Consider the following 13819-nt stretch of genomic DNA (forward strand, 5'->3'; position numbering starts at 1 on the left):
TAGAGACATGCACGCACCTATCAACAGAGCCCCAGAATATATGAAGCAAAAACTGACAGAATTGAAGGGAGAAATAAACAAATCAACAGTAAGAGTTGGAAACTTCAATACCTCCACTTTCAATAATTGATAGAATAACTACGCAGAAGGCCAAGAAGAAAATAGGAGACTTGACAACACTATAAACCAACTTGATCTAACAGACATAATACCCAACAACCACAGAATACGAATTCTTCTCAAGTGCGTATGGAACATTCTCCAGGATAGACCAAATGCTAAATCATAAAATAAGCCTCAATAAATTTGAAAAGAAGAAATCACGTAAAGTACGTTCTCCAATCACAATGGAGTGAAATTGGAAATCAAAATTTAAAAAGGCAGGAAAACAAGAAAATGGAAAGAAAGAACAGATGGGACAAATAAAAAACAAGCAGCAAGATGGTAGATTTAAACCCAATTTATTAGTAATCCCATCAAATATAAGTGGTCTAAATACCCAATTATAAAAAAAAAGCTTGTCATATTGCATAATAAAATACGCTGCCACAAGAAATGCATTTTAAATATAAAAGCACAAATAGGTGAAATGTAGAAACATGGAAAAAGATACACCACCCTAACTTAACCACAAGAAAGCTGAGGTGGCTTTATTAATAGCTGATAAAGTAGGTTTCAGAGCAATGACTATTACTAGTGTTATTTCATAATAATAAAGGAGTCAACACATCAAGAGGACATAACAACTCTAAACATGCAAGCACCTAATAGCAGAACTTTAAAACACGTGAAGCAAAAAATGATATAACTGCAAGGGGAAATAGAAAATTCACAGCTGTAATCGGATATTTTAACACCCTTCTCTCAATAATTAATAGAGCCAGGAGACAGAAAATCAGTAAAGATATAGAAGACTTGCGTAACACTGTCAACAAATTTGACCTACTTGACATAAAGAGAACACTTCAACCAACACCTCAGAATTCATATTCTTTTAAAGTGTACAGTGAACATTTACCAAGCTAGACCATATTCTGGGACATAAAGCAAGTATTAATCCATGTAAAAGGATTCAAGTCATACAAAGATTTTCTCTACGACTACAATGGAATTAAATGAGAAATCCATTGCAGAAAGATAGATGGAAAAGCTGGACATTTAGAAACAAAATAACACATTTTAAAATAACCCGTGGGTCAAAGAAAAAATAAAAAAGACAGTACTTGGAACTAAATAAAAATACAACATCATAAAATTAATGAGATGCAGATAAAAAATATTTACAGGGAAATTTATAGTACTAAATGCATACATTAGATAAGAAGAAAGATCTTAAATCACTGAGCTCAGCTTTTACCATAAGCAGAAAAAGAAAAGTAAATGAAACACAATATAAGCATAAGACAGAAAATAATAAAACATCAGACCCTTATGCAATGAAATACCTACAGAAAAAAATACATAAAATCAATTAACTCAAAAGTTTTGAGAAGATCAGTAAAATTGATAATCCTCTAGCCAGACTGTTCAGGAAAGAAAAGAGAGAAGACACAAATTATTAATATCATGAATAAGAGAGGTGACATCACCACCAATTATACAGATTCTAAAAGGATAACATGGTAAGAGTATGAAATTTATCAACATTATGTCAATGCATCTGACAATTTACATGAAATGGACAAAGCCCTTGAAAGACATGAAGTACCAAGGTTCATTTAAGAAGAAATAGATAACATGAATAGCCCATATATATTAAAGAAATTGAATTTGTAGTTAAAACCCTTTTCCCAAAGAAAACGCCAGGCCCAGATGACATTGCTGGGGCATTCTACCCAGTTTAAGAGGGAAATAACACCAATTCTCCCTCAAGATCTTTCAGAAAAATGAAGAGAAGGACTATTTCCCAACTCACTCTATAAAGTCAGCATCACTCTCATACCAAACCCAGACAAAGTCATTATAAAAAATGACAACTATAAAGTTCTTTATGAACACAGATGCCAAAATTATTAACAAAGTTTTAGCAAATCAAATTCAATAATATAGCAGAAGCATAATACATAATGAATGAGGGAGGTTTATCTTAGGTATGCAAGATTGTTTAATATTAAAAAATCAACCATGTATACAGACTAAGAAATAAATACCATATGATCATCTGAATAGATGTGGAAAATGCAATCAACAAAATAAGAAATCCATTTATGAGAAAAAAAACCTCTTGGCAAATTAGGAATAGAAGAGAACTTCCTCAACCTGATAAAGGACATTTATCGACAACCTAGAGCTAACATCATACTTAATGGTGAAGACTGAAAGCTTTCCCCTAAGAAAAGGAAAAAGGAAAGGTTGTTCACTCTCACCACTTCTATTTAACATGGTACTGTAGGTTCTAGCCAGTGCGAGAAAAGAAGTAAAAGGTTTCCAAATAGGAAAAGAAGAAGTAAAACTGTCCTCATTCACAGATGATATATGATCATCTACATAGAAAATAAAATAATATTTACAAAAAAGCTACCAGAAATAATAAACGAGATTAGCAAGTTAGCAGGACACAACATCAAAATACAAAAAGCAACTGTATTTCTCTATGCTGGCAAGAACAATTGGAAATTGAAATAAAAAACGGGTGCATGAAAAATGTGAAATAGGGATAAATATGTCAATGATATTCAAGACCTGTGCACTGAAAATCTCAAAAAATTGTTGAAAAAAATTAAATAAGACCCAAATAAATGAAGAGATATATCATGTTCATAGACTGAAGTTCTCAATATTGCTAAGATGTCAATTCTCTCAAAATTGATCAATAGATTCAAGGCAATACCAATGAAAATCCCAGCCGGCTTTTTGTTAGAAATTGACAAATTGATTCAAAAATTCATATGGAAATGTAAAGGACCTAAAATGACCAAAACAACCTTGAAGAAGATGAATATTGGAGGATTTATACTACATGACATCAAGATTTATAAACCTACAGTAATTAGGATAATGGAGTATTGCCATCAATATAGACAAATCAGTCAATGGAACAGAATTGAGTCTAGAAAAAAATTTACACATGTATGGTCAGTGGATTTTCAACAAAAGGTGCATCTTCAATTTAGTGGGAAAGGATACTTTCAAATAAATGGTGCTGGAACAATTGGATATGCCTATGTTAAAAAAAAAAAGAACTTCAATCTATATACAATATTTAACTCAAAGTGGATTGTGAAAATGATGTGACAATGTCAGACCTCATCTAACTTCAGGGGGAGAGAGGAGAATCACCATCATCATCAGTCCAAGGCTGATTTCTATGACTTGGAGGTCAGACATACCTCGACTCTCTAACCTATTTACCAATTCTGACTAGCTGCCCCTCCCACAGTGCTCTCTACTTCTCTGCTGGGTTCAGTAATTCATTGCAGCGGCCACATAGAACTCACAGACCATACTCACGTTTATTAGGGAAGTAACATGTACAACTTGGAATTAGGACCAACAGGCTACGACTCAGTATCAGGATCAGGAAGCATGTAGGCAAAGTCTGGAAGGCTCCGCCGAAGTGGAGGAGAGCACATCCCTCCCTCCTTCAGTGCAGGACAGCTCTCTCGGCTTCTCCTGGCCAACCAAGTAAGGGGAACCTTTTTTCTGCTGTGCACACTCCCTCTCAGCAATGCAGGCCTCCTCTCAGCCCCCTCAGGACAGGTTTCCTCTTGGACCCCTGAGGACAGGCCTCTTCTTGGTCTCCTGAGAACAGGTTCCGCTCAGCCCTGGCCTCTGCCCTGCTTGGGCAAGTGTTACAGAACTCTTTAGCTCCACTGATAAGTGCCCAGAGGCACCCCATTCTGCCAGGAAGCCTCCTGTCCGAAGGTGCTCGGTTCTCTCACTTTATGGGTTGGCAAGCCTAGCTCCGCCAAGAAGTGCCTGTCATTCCCACTGTAGCCACCTCACTCCGTGGGCTGGAAAGCCCACCGAGCTGTCTTATGCTGGTCTCCTGGTTCTGCTACCATCATTTCTCTGCCACTGGACTCTGCTGTGCTTGCTGCTGCTTCTGTCTCATGACGTCTCATGCTGTCTCTGGTGTTACAGCTCTCTTTGTCTCCTGGGTCTAGGAGGTTCTCCAGGCAGGTACCCTGGGGCCAAAAGACATGCTCCACTCCTGGCTCTTCTTGATGGTGGTGAGGCCCCTCCCAGTCTCTGGGATTGACTCATTTTAAGGCTAACAGGATGTCTAAACTGACCAATCTGCTTGTTAGGATTCCATACAAATTATTTGCATACTCCCACCTTCCTAAGTTTCCATGTACCTTATTTGCATTAGAAAAGCTGTCCAAATCCCCTTGGTGGGCCACAAGCACCTTGACTGCATATCTCACCCAATCATTTTGTGTAAGTCATAAGACCATGGCTAGAAGGGCCATATAATAGTAATTCACTGAACTGCAGGGTCATAGACCTAAATGTAAAATATAAAACTTCTAGAAGAAAATCTTTGTGACTTTGGGTTAGGCAAACATTTCTTAAAACTCATAGAAAAATAGCTCTTTGAAAGACACCGTTAAGAGAATGGCAAGGCAAGTCACAGGCTAGAGAAAATATTTTTAAGTTACATATCTGTTAAAGAACTTTTACCCAGAATATGTAAATAATTCTCAAAATTCAATAATTAGAAAATAAACATTCAAATAAAAATTTAAACAAAAGATTTTAACAAATATTTCACCAATGAAAACATACAGATGGCATATGAAAAGATGCTCAAAGTCATTAGTCATTAGGGAAATGGCAGTTAAAATTACAATGAGATACCACTACACATCCATCGAAATATCTAAAAATAATAATAATAAAATAAAAGTTGACAATACCAAGTGTTGGTGAAAATGTCGAGAAACTAGAACTCTCATACACTCTTGGTAGGAACAGAAAATGCTACAACCCCTTTGTAAAACAGTTTGGTAGTTTCATACAAAGTTAAACAAACCTGCTGTATGACCCATGGAGCCCTGGTGGCACAGTGGTTAAGAGATACGGCTACTAACCAAAAGGTTGGCAGTTCGAATCCATCAGCTGCTCCTTGGAAACTGTATGGGGCAGTTCTGCTCTGTTCTGTAGGGCTGCTACGAGTTGGAATTGACTTAACGGCAATGGGTTTTGGCCATATGACCCAGGAGCACTGGTGGCTGAATGGTTAAGCTCTCAGCTGCTAACAGAAAGGTCAGTGGTTCGAACCCACCAGCAGCTCCACAGGAGAAACGACTTAGAGATCTGTTCCTGTCAAAATTACAGCCTAGGAAACTCTATGGGGCAGTTCTACTTCTTCATATAGGGTCATTATGAGTCAGAATCAACTTAATGGCACACAACAACAACAACCACACGATCCAGCCTATTTCAGTCCTGGGTTTACCCAAGAGAAATGAAAGCAGAAACATACGTTCACATAAAGACTTACATATGAATGTTCGTGCGAGCTGCATTTGTAATAGCCCAAACTGGAAACCCAAATGTCCCTCAACAGTGAGTGGATACACAAATGCCATACAATGACATACTAATCAACAAGAGATAGATGAACTATTGCTACATGCAACAACCTGGAAGAATCTCAAAATGATCATACTGAGTACATACTTACGATTCCATTTAATTCTAGATGATGCAAACTAATCTCTACTTACAGAGACAAATCAGAGGTTTCCTGGAGATGCTGGGGGAGGGGAGAGGAACAGGAGAGACATAAGAAGAAGGTTAGAAGGGGCATGAGGAGATTTTTGGGAGTAATGGATATGTTTATCATCTTGGTTCTGGTGATTGTTTCATTGGTGTATACATACGTCAAAACTTACCAATTTGTGCTCTTAAATATATGTAGTTTTTATATGTTAATTATACTACAATAAAATTGTTTAAAAAATACATGCAAACACAGATGAGATTAAAAAAATTAAATTTGGTATTTAACTAAAAATAGCACGTACAGTACAATCTCATTTTATAAAAATGTTTTTTCTATGTATCTATTCTTCTATCTCTGTGTGTACATATATGTGGATATATAACAGTAAGATGTAACTATCAGGAATTATATAGATCAAATAATGATTATCATATCTGGATGATGATATCTGGGAAGATTTTAAAATCTTTTATTTATATTTTATTACTTAAATTCTTTATAATAAACATGTTATGATAATATAACAAAAACACAAAGTGGTTTAAAAACCAGTGGGGGATGTTTTTGGAAATATCAGGGTATAAAATAGGTGGATGGAGTCTTGGAATTGTTCTGCAAGGGCTCCCTGGGTTATTATTGTGTTTATGCCCCATGATCAAAAGTAATACATATACGTGATTTCAGCTAATAAAAGTCCCGTGCCTCTAGATACAGTGACCTATCACTAACAAAAGAAATATCAGCTTTGCAAAAACCTATCTGATTTTAATGCAGTTCTAGAATATGAAATAATAGGTAATGGCAAACATGATATAGGGTTTCTGTGGGAATCTCACCTCCAAATTTTCTGACTTCTCCAGGGACTCAAGATCACTGAACGCTGCTTGGACTTCGTGATGTTTTAAAAAATCGTAATTATTAAATACAGTGGGTATTTTCTGTGAACTGCACTATGATTCTTTTGTTTAGAAAAAGAGTCCTGCACTTGCTTTCTATCAAAGATTTTTACCGTAGTGTTCATTGCTTCAGCAAGGGCTACCTAGGGTGTTTGAGATGTCTGGTGTCTGGAAGGCATGATGTCATCTCTGAAGAAGAACACACTGAGTGCTTTTTGAGCAGTAGTAGAGTCAGTTTTATGTGTCAGCCCTTCACATATTCACAAAAGACAAGTCCTATTCTGCCCATTCTAAGGGATCATACCAAAAAAAAAAAAAAAAAAATCAAAACCATTGCCGCTGAGTTGATTCTGACTCATAGCTACCCTATAGAACAGAGTAGAACCGCTCCACAGGGTTTCCAAGGAGCGGCTGGTAGATCCAAACTGCTGACCTTTTGGTTAACAGCCAAGCTCTTAACCACTGTGCCACCAGGGCTCCAAGGGATCATAGGAGCACAGGTTATATATTCTGGATCAAGATTTGCCCCACAAACATTTATTAGGCATCTCCTGTGGGGCAGAAGCTGTGTGCTAGGCACTTTGGACTCATAAATGTAAGAATGGCTTGATTCTGTCCCTGCCATCAAGTTGTTCACAGTCTACAGGGGAGCCATCCAAGTGAGTAGAAGTAAGAGCACAATGGAGTAAGTGCTGTGATCCAGAAAGGCAGAGACCTTGGTACCATCCTGCTCTAGGCTGGGTCTTGAAGGACAAGGAGGAATCAGTCAATAATTACGCTTAGAGGTAAACAGGGCTGTACTAGAGAGGGTGGCATTTTCTGGGAGCAATGAGGAGCCATTAAACTATTTTATACAGGAGGCTTACATAGCAGAGTGGGCTGTTCAATATTTGCAGAATGCAGAAGTGTATTTCCAGGCAGAGTACTTCCAAGCAGAGTAAGTGTTCAATATTTGCAAAGTGCAGAAGTGGAGGAGCCTCTGGAGATCTCAGTGAGCTATTCAGAGGCAAATGCATATACAGTCCTGGAGCCAGGAGGGGTCCAAGATGGACATACAGATTTGGGAGTAACTGGCATAAAATAGTGATTGAAGAGTAGAAAATCTTAACCAGGAAGAGTATATAGAGGGAGATGAAAGGGAATGGAAAATTTGGAAATGGATAATGGTGATGGTTGCCCAACATGTGAACACATTGTCACTGAACTGTAAATATGAAGAATGTTGAAATGGCTAATGTTTTGTTACATATATATTTATCACAATTTAAAAAATAGGAAGGAGGAGATTGAGAACTGAATCCAAAAGAACACCAAGATTTAAGTCTGAACAAAGGAAAGAGAGCATGAAAGGTGACCATCAAAGAGTGGCCAGAAAGCAGGTGGAAAACCAGAATAGAACAGTGTTCAAAATTAAAGAAATATAGTTTCACGAAGAAGGGAGTGGTCAATGGTGCCCAGTGCTGTGGAGTCGTCAAACAAGATGAGAATTGACAAGTGTCCCCTGGATTGGTCATTTCCAGGCAACTGGCACCTCACCCCAGAGTGTCAGCAGAGTGGTGAGGGAGGAAGCTGGACACAGTGTGGGGAGAAATGACCATGAGGGAAGCCATCTGGATGGACAATTCTTTTTAGAATCCAGAAGGAAAACTGATAAAAGACAAAAATCATAGGGCTAAATTGGCTTCAGACCCGTTTTTAAGGTAGAAGAGTCGAATGCAGAAAGAAAGGAGTAGAGTATTTCCAAGAAGCCAGGTCCTGATGTGGCCCAGAGAGGGGCTGGGCAATCTCATTCTTCTCAGGCCCTGAGATCTGCCAAGGAATCAGATGAGTTCCCAGGGCTCCCCTGGCCTCATCTCTGCTACCTCGTACCAGTCTACTTATCCATCTAATTGGACCAGGGCTATGCCACACTGACTTGATCTTTAAGTTTCCAGGGCTAGAGAAGGAATCATACCATTGTACAGTGAAAGGAAGCCCAGAGAGTTTAAGTGATATGGTTAAGGTCACACAGCTAGATGGAAGCAAGTTCCAGACTAGAATACAAGTATCCTGACTTTAAATCCAATGCCATTTCCATTACATGCTCCATGTGATCTAGCTGCCTAACTGTGGTTGTCCCCTCTCCTTGGAAGGAGAGCTACTTTTCCTCCCAGCAGAGCCCTACTGATAACGAACAGATAAGCTTCCCCACTTGGGAACATCACTGGGCTACTTGCTGCCATCCAGAGGCTCTATTCAGGAATCAAGGAGAGTCTCAGACCCGACCCCCCACCCTCCGACCCCCTACCCTGCCTGCCCCAGTATCATGGGAAGTGCCCCGGGCCAACATCTGTAACCAGCACAGCCTTCTGTTCCTTCACAACTGGATGTTGCCAGCAGTCTTCACACTGGTGCTTGGCAGGCAGCCTTGTCTCTCGGTAGAGGGGCATTTTGTTTTCACAAATAATCCAGTGCACTGAACTCAGCTGGCACTAAATGACCTTGGCACCCCTACCCTAACTTGTTCACATGCTGTGATCTTTCTGAAGCCCTGGCCCCTCAGCTCACTCTGTGGCTCTCCATGGAACAGGGTGGAAAAGAAGCCGGGAGGCAGGCTCTGAATTTCAGATAAAGGTGGCAGTGGGCTTGGCAGGGCCTGAGGGGTTTGATCTGTAGACTTGTAAAGAAAGTCTGCACGCTCTTTAGATGTGATTACAAGACTTCGATTGGCCTCAGGCTGGCTGGTTGGTCTGCGTGCTCCTATATTTTGTTCTGAAAGATCGATAGTTTTAGCTCTTACGTTTAGGTATGATATATTTTGAGTTGATTTTTGTGTATAGTGTGAGGTAAGGGTCTAAGTTTCTTCCTTCCTTCATTTTTTGCACATGCATATCCAATTGTTCCAACATCATTTGTTGAAAAGATTATTTTTTCCTTGAATTTAAATAACACCTTTGTAAAAAATTAACTGATCATAAATGTAAGGGTTTATTTATGGACTTTCTAGTCTGTTCAATTTAACTGTCTTTAAAACAAACCTATACTCTCTTGATTACTGTAGCTTTATAGTAAGTTTTGACTATGCAAAGACATTTGTCTATGTAGATAATAACAAATTATGGATAACATTGCAAAGAATAGGAATTCTAGGACATTTAATTGAGCTCATGAGGGACCTGTACATAGACCAAGATGTAGTCGTTAGAACAGAGCAAGGGAACACATGGTTTAAAATCGGAAAAGTGTATGGCAGGGTTATATCCCTTCACCATAACTATTCAACCTATATGCTGAGCAAATAATCTGAGAAGCTAGACTATATGAAGAAGAATGTGGCATCATGGTTGGAGGAAGACTCATTAACTATCTGTGATATGCAGATAACACAACCTTGCTTGCTGAAAATGAAGATAATGTGAAGCACTTACTGATGAAGATCAAAGACCACACAGCCTTCAGGAAAGATTATATCTGAATGTAAAGAAAACAAAAATCCTCACAACTGGACAATTAAGGAACATCATAATAAACAGAAAATACTGAAGTTGTCAAGAATTTTATTTTACTTGGATCAACAATCAGTGTCTACAGAAGCAGCAGTAGAGAAATCAAATGACGAATTGCATTGGGCAAATCTGCTGCAAAAGAATTCTTTAAAATCTTAAAAAGCAAAGATGTCACTCTGATGACTAAGGCATACCTGGCCCAAGCCATGATCTTTTCAATTGCTTCATATGCATGCAAAATCTGGACGATAAAAAAGAAAAACCAAACATGAATTGATGCATTTGAATTATGATGTTGACAAAGAATATTGAATATATTATGGACTTCCAAAAGAACAAAAAAATCTGTCTTGGAAGAAGTACAGCCAGAATGCTTCTTAGGAGTGAGGATGGGAAGACTTCGCCTCACTTACTTATGACAGGTTATCAGGAAGAACCAATCCCTGGAGAAGGACATCATGCTTGGTAAAGTAGAGGGTTGGTGAAAAAGAGGAAGATCCTTAGTGAGATGCACTGACATGGCTGCAACAACAGGCTCAAACTTAGCAATGGTTGTGAGGATGGTGCAGAACCAGGCAATATTTCATTCTGTTATACATAGGGTCACTATGAGTTGGAGTCAACAAGCTGTCAGGTACTATTACTATTTATAATTGTTATATTTTCCTAATATATTGACCCTTTATCGTCATAAAGGGTCTCTAGTCTCTTAGTCTCTAGTAATATTTCTTGTCTTAAAAGCTATTTTGTCAGATATGAATATAGCCACTCTAGCTCTCTGGCCTGGTATATCCCTTTTTATCATTTCACTTCCAACCTATTTGTGTCTTTTTGTATGAAGTGTGTCTCTTGCAGACAATAAACAGTTTGATCTTGCTTTTTTTTAATCCAGTCTGATAATCACTGTCTTTTGATTATAGTGTTTAGTCCATTCATATTTAACATAATTATTGATACGATTAGACTTAGGTCTGCCATTTTATTTGTTCTCTATATGTCTCATTGAAAGAAAATCCGCTGCTTCTTTACTGCTTTTGTGTTAAACAATTTTAGTTCCATTTAAATTTCTCTGTTGCCTTACTGTATTTTTCAGTTATTTTCTTAGTGGTTGCTCTACAGATTACAATATGCATTTTATTATCATACATGTCAGGTTAATAATTCCAGTAAAATATAGCAATGTTGCTTCAATATAACTTCATTTCCTCCCCTTTCCTTTGTGCTCTTATTGTCACTTTATGCTATTATCTCTAGATATGTTATAAATCCAACGATACAGATTGTAATTATTACTTTATAAAATCCTATTATTTTTTAACAAAATTAGAAGAGAAAAAACATATTTACACAGTCTTGTATATTTTTACCTACAGATACCATTTCCACTGCTCTTCATTTCTTGCTGCAAATTCAAGTTACTATCTGATGTCATTTATTTTTACCCTGAAGGACTTCTTTTAATATTTTTTCTATGGCAAGTCTGTTAGTAATGAATTCTCTGTCTTTGTTTATCTGGGAATATCTTTGTTTTGCCTTCATTTTTGTAGTTTTGTGGTATATAAAATTCATCATTGAAAGCTTTTTAATTTCAGCTCTTTGAATGTCATTCCACTGCCTGTGTAATCCATTATTTCTGATGAGAAGTCAGCTGTTAATTTTATTATTGTTCCCTCTACATGATGAGTCCTTTTTCTCTTGCTCCTTTCAAGATTTCCTTCCTTTATTTCAATTGTTTGATGCTGAAGTGTGCACTCTTTGTGTTTTTTATGATTTTGGTGCGAAGCAATGCGCTTGTCAGCAGCATGATAGCTCATTTATACTGCTTTTTATTTAAAGATAGCAGAGCTTGGATATTTTAAGGTGACAAGGCCTGAAATATATTATTACACTGGTGATGATGGATATAATTGTTGTGTTAGGTTGTTAGGTGCCATTGAGTAGGTTCCGACTCATAGCGATCCTATGTACAACAGAACAAAACATTGCCTGGTCCTGCACCATCCTCATAATCATTGCTATGTTTGAGCCCATTGCTGCAGCCACTGTGTCAATCCATCTCATTGAGGATATCCCTCTTTTTCACTGACCCTCTACTTTACTAAGCATGATACCCTTCTCCAAGCATGACTGATCCCTCCTGACAACATGTCCAAAGTATGTAAGACAAAGTCTTGCCATGTTCCCTTCTAAGGAGCATTGTGACTATACTTCTTTCAATACAGATTTGTCGTTCTTCTGGCAGTCCAAGGTATATTCAGTATTCTTCACCAACACCATAATTCAAAGCCATCAATTCTTCTTCAGTCTTCCTTATCCATTGTCCAGCTTTTGCATGCATATGAGGCAGTTGAAAATACCATGATTTGGGTCAGGCACACCTTAGTCCTCAAAGTGACATCTTTGCTTTTTAACACTTTACAGAGGTCTTTTGCAACAGATTTGCCCAACAAAATATGTCATTTGATTTCTTGACTGCTGCTTCTATAGGCGTTGATTGTGGATCCAAGTAAAATGAAATTCTTGGCACCTTCAATATTTTCTCCATTTATCATGATGCTGCTTATTGGTCCAGTTGTAAGGATTTTTGTTTTATGCTGAGGTGTAATCCATACTGCAGGCTGTGGTCTTTGATCTTCATCAGTAAGTGCTTCAAGTTATCTTCATCTTCAGCAAACAAGGTTGTGTCATCTGCATATCTCAGGCTGTTAATGAGTCTTCCTCCAATCCTTATGCTGCGTTCTTCCTCATATAGTCTAGATATTTGGATTATTTGCTCATCATACAGATTGAATATGTATGATAAAATGATACAACCCTGACACACACCTTTCCTGATTTTAAACATTGCAGTATCCCTTGTTCTGTTTGAATGACTATGTCTTGGTCTATGTACAGGTTCTGTGTGAGCACAATTAAGTATTCTGGAATTCAATTACTGGGCCATAAATCCCAATTTTCCAAGGACAGTTCTAGTTTATATATTCTGCTGTAATAATTAATATTATCCTTTTTACACTCAAAAGCTCCTAGTTATATTCAGTTGAACTGATGCGTGAGAAACATCTTCCTTGGCCTCTGGGTGTCAGGATCAGACCATATAATTCAGAAACAAATAGAAGCTATCTACATACACACACACACTGGTTTTGTTGTTGTTCTGGGTTCATTATCATAAAACAGTGTGCAGAGTCTCCTTCAGAGTTCAAGATTGATGGTTCTAGAATACTTACAGTCTTGCAATGAAGAACAGAGGCAAATACAAAACATCTGATAGGGTTTAAGGAACCACTGGTTCTTTGAGGGGTGAGAAAAGGGAATGGGTCTAAGTCATGTTGACCACCCACTACGTGTCAGGTACTGTGTCAGATGCTTTCTACATATCATTTATCCATTACAAGCTCTCTGTGAGATAGGAATTATCATCTCTGTGTTAGAGTTGAGGAAAATAAGTCTCAGAGATGTTAGTAAGTTTCCCAGGGACACACAGCTATGTGGAAAAGGAAAGAGGATGGTCAGTTCATAAACACTATTTGTTATGGATTGTGTGTGAAAATGTGTGTCAACTTGGTTAGGCTATGATTCCTAGTATTGTGTGGTTGTCCACCATTTTGTGATCTGATGTGATTACCTATGTGTTATAAATCCTAACCTCTATGATGTTAATGAGGCAGGATTAGAGGCAGTTATGTTAATGAAGAAAGACTTATTCTATAGGATTAAGCTGTATCTTCAGTCAATCTCTTTTGAAGTATGAAAGAGAGAAT

The sequence above is a fragment of the Trichechus manatus genome, unplaced genomic scaffold (assembly GCF_000243295.1).
Source record: "Trichechus manatus latirostris isolate Lorelei unplaced genomic scaffold, TriManLat1.0 scaffold00021, whole genome shotgun sequence".
Lineage (NCBI taxonomy): Eukaryota > Metazoa > Chordata > Mammalia > Sirenia > Trichechidae > Trichechus > Trichechus manatus.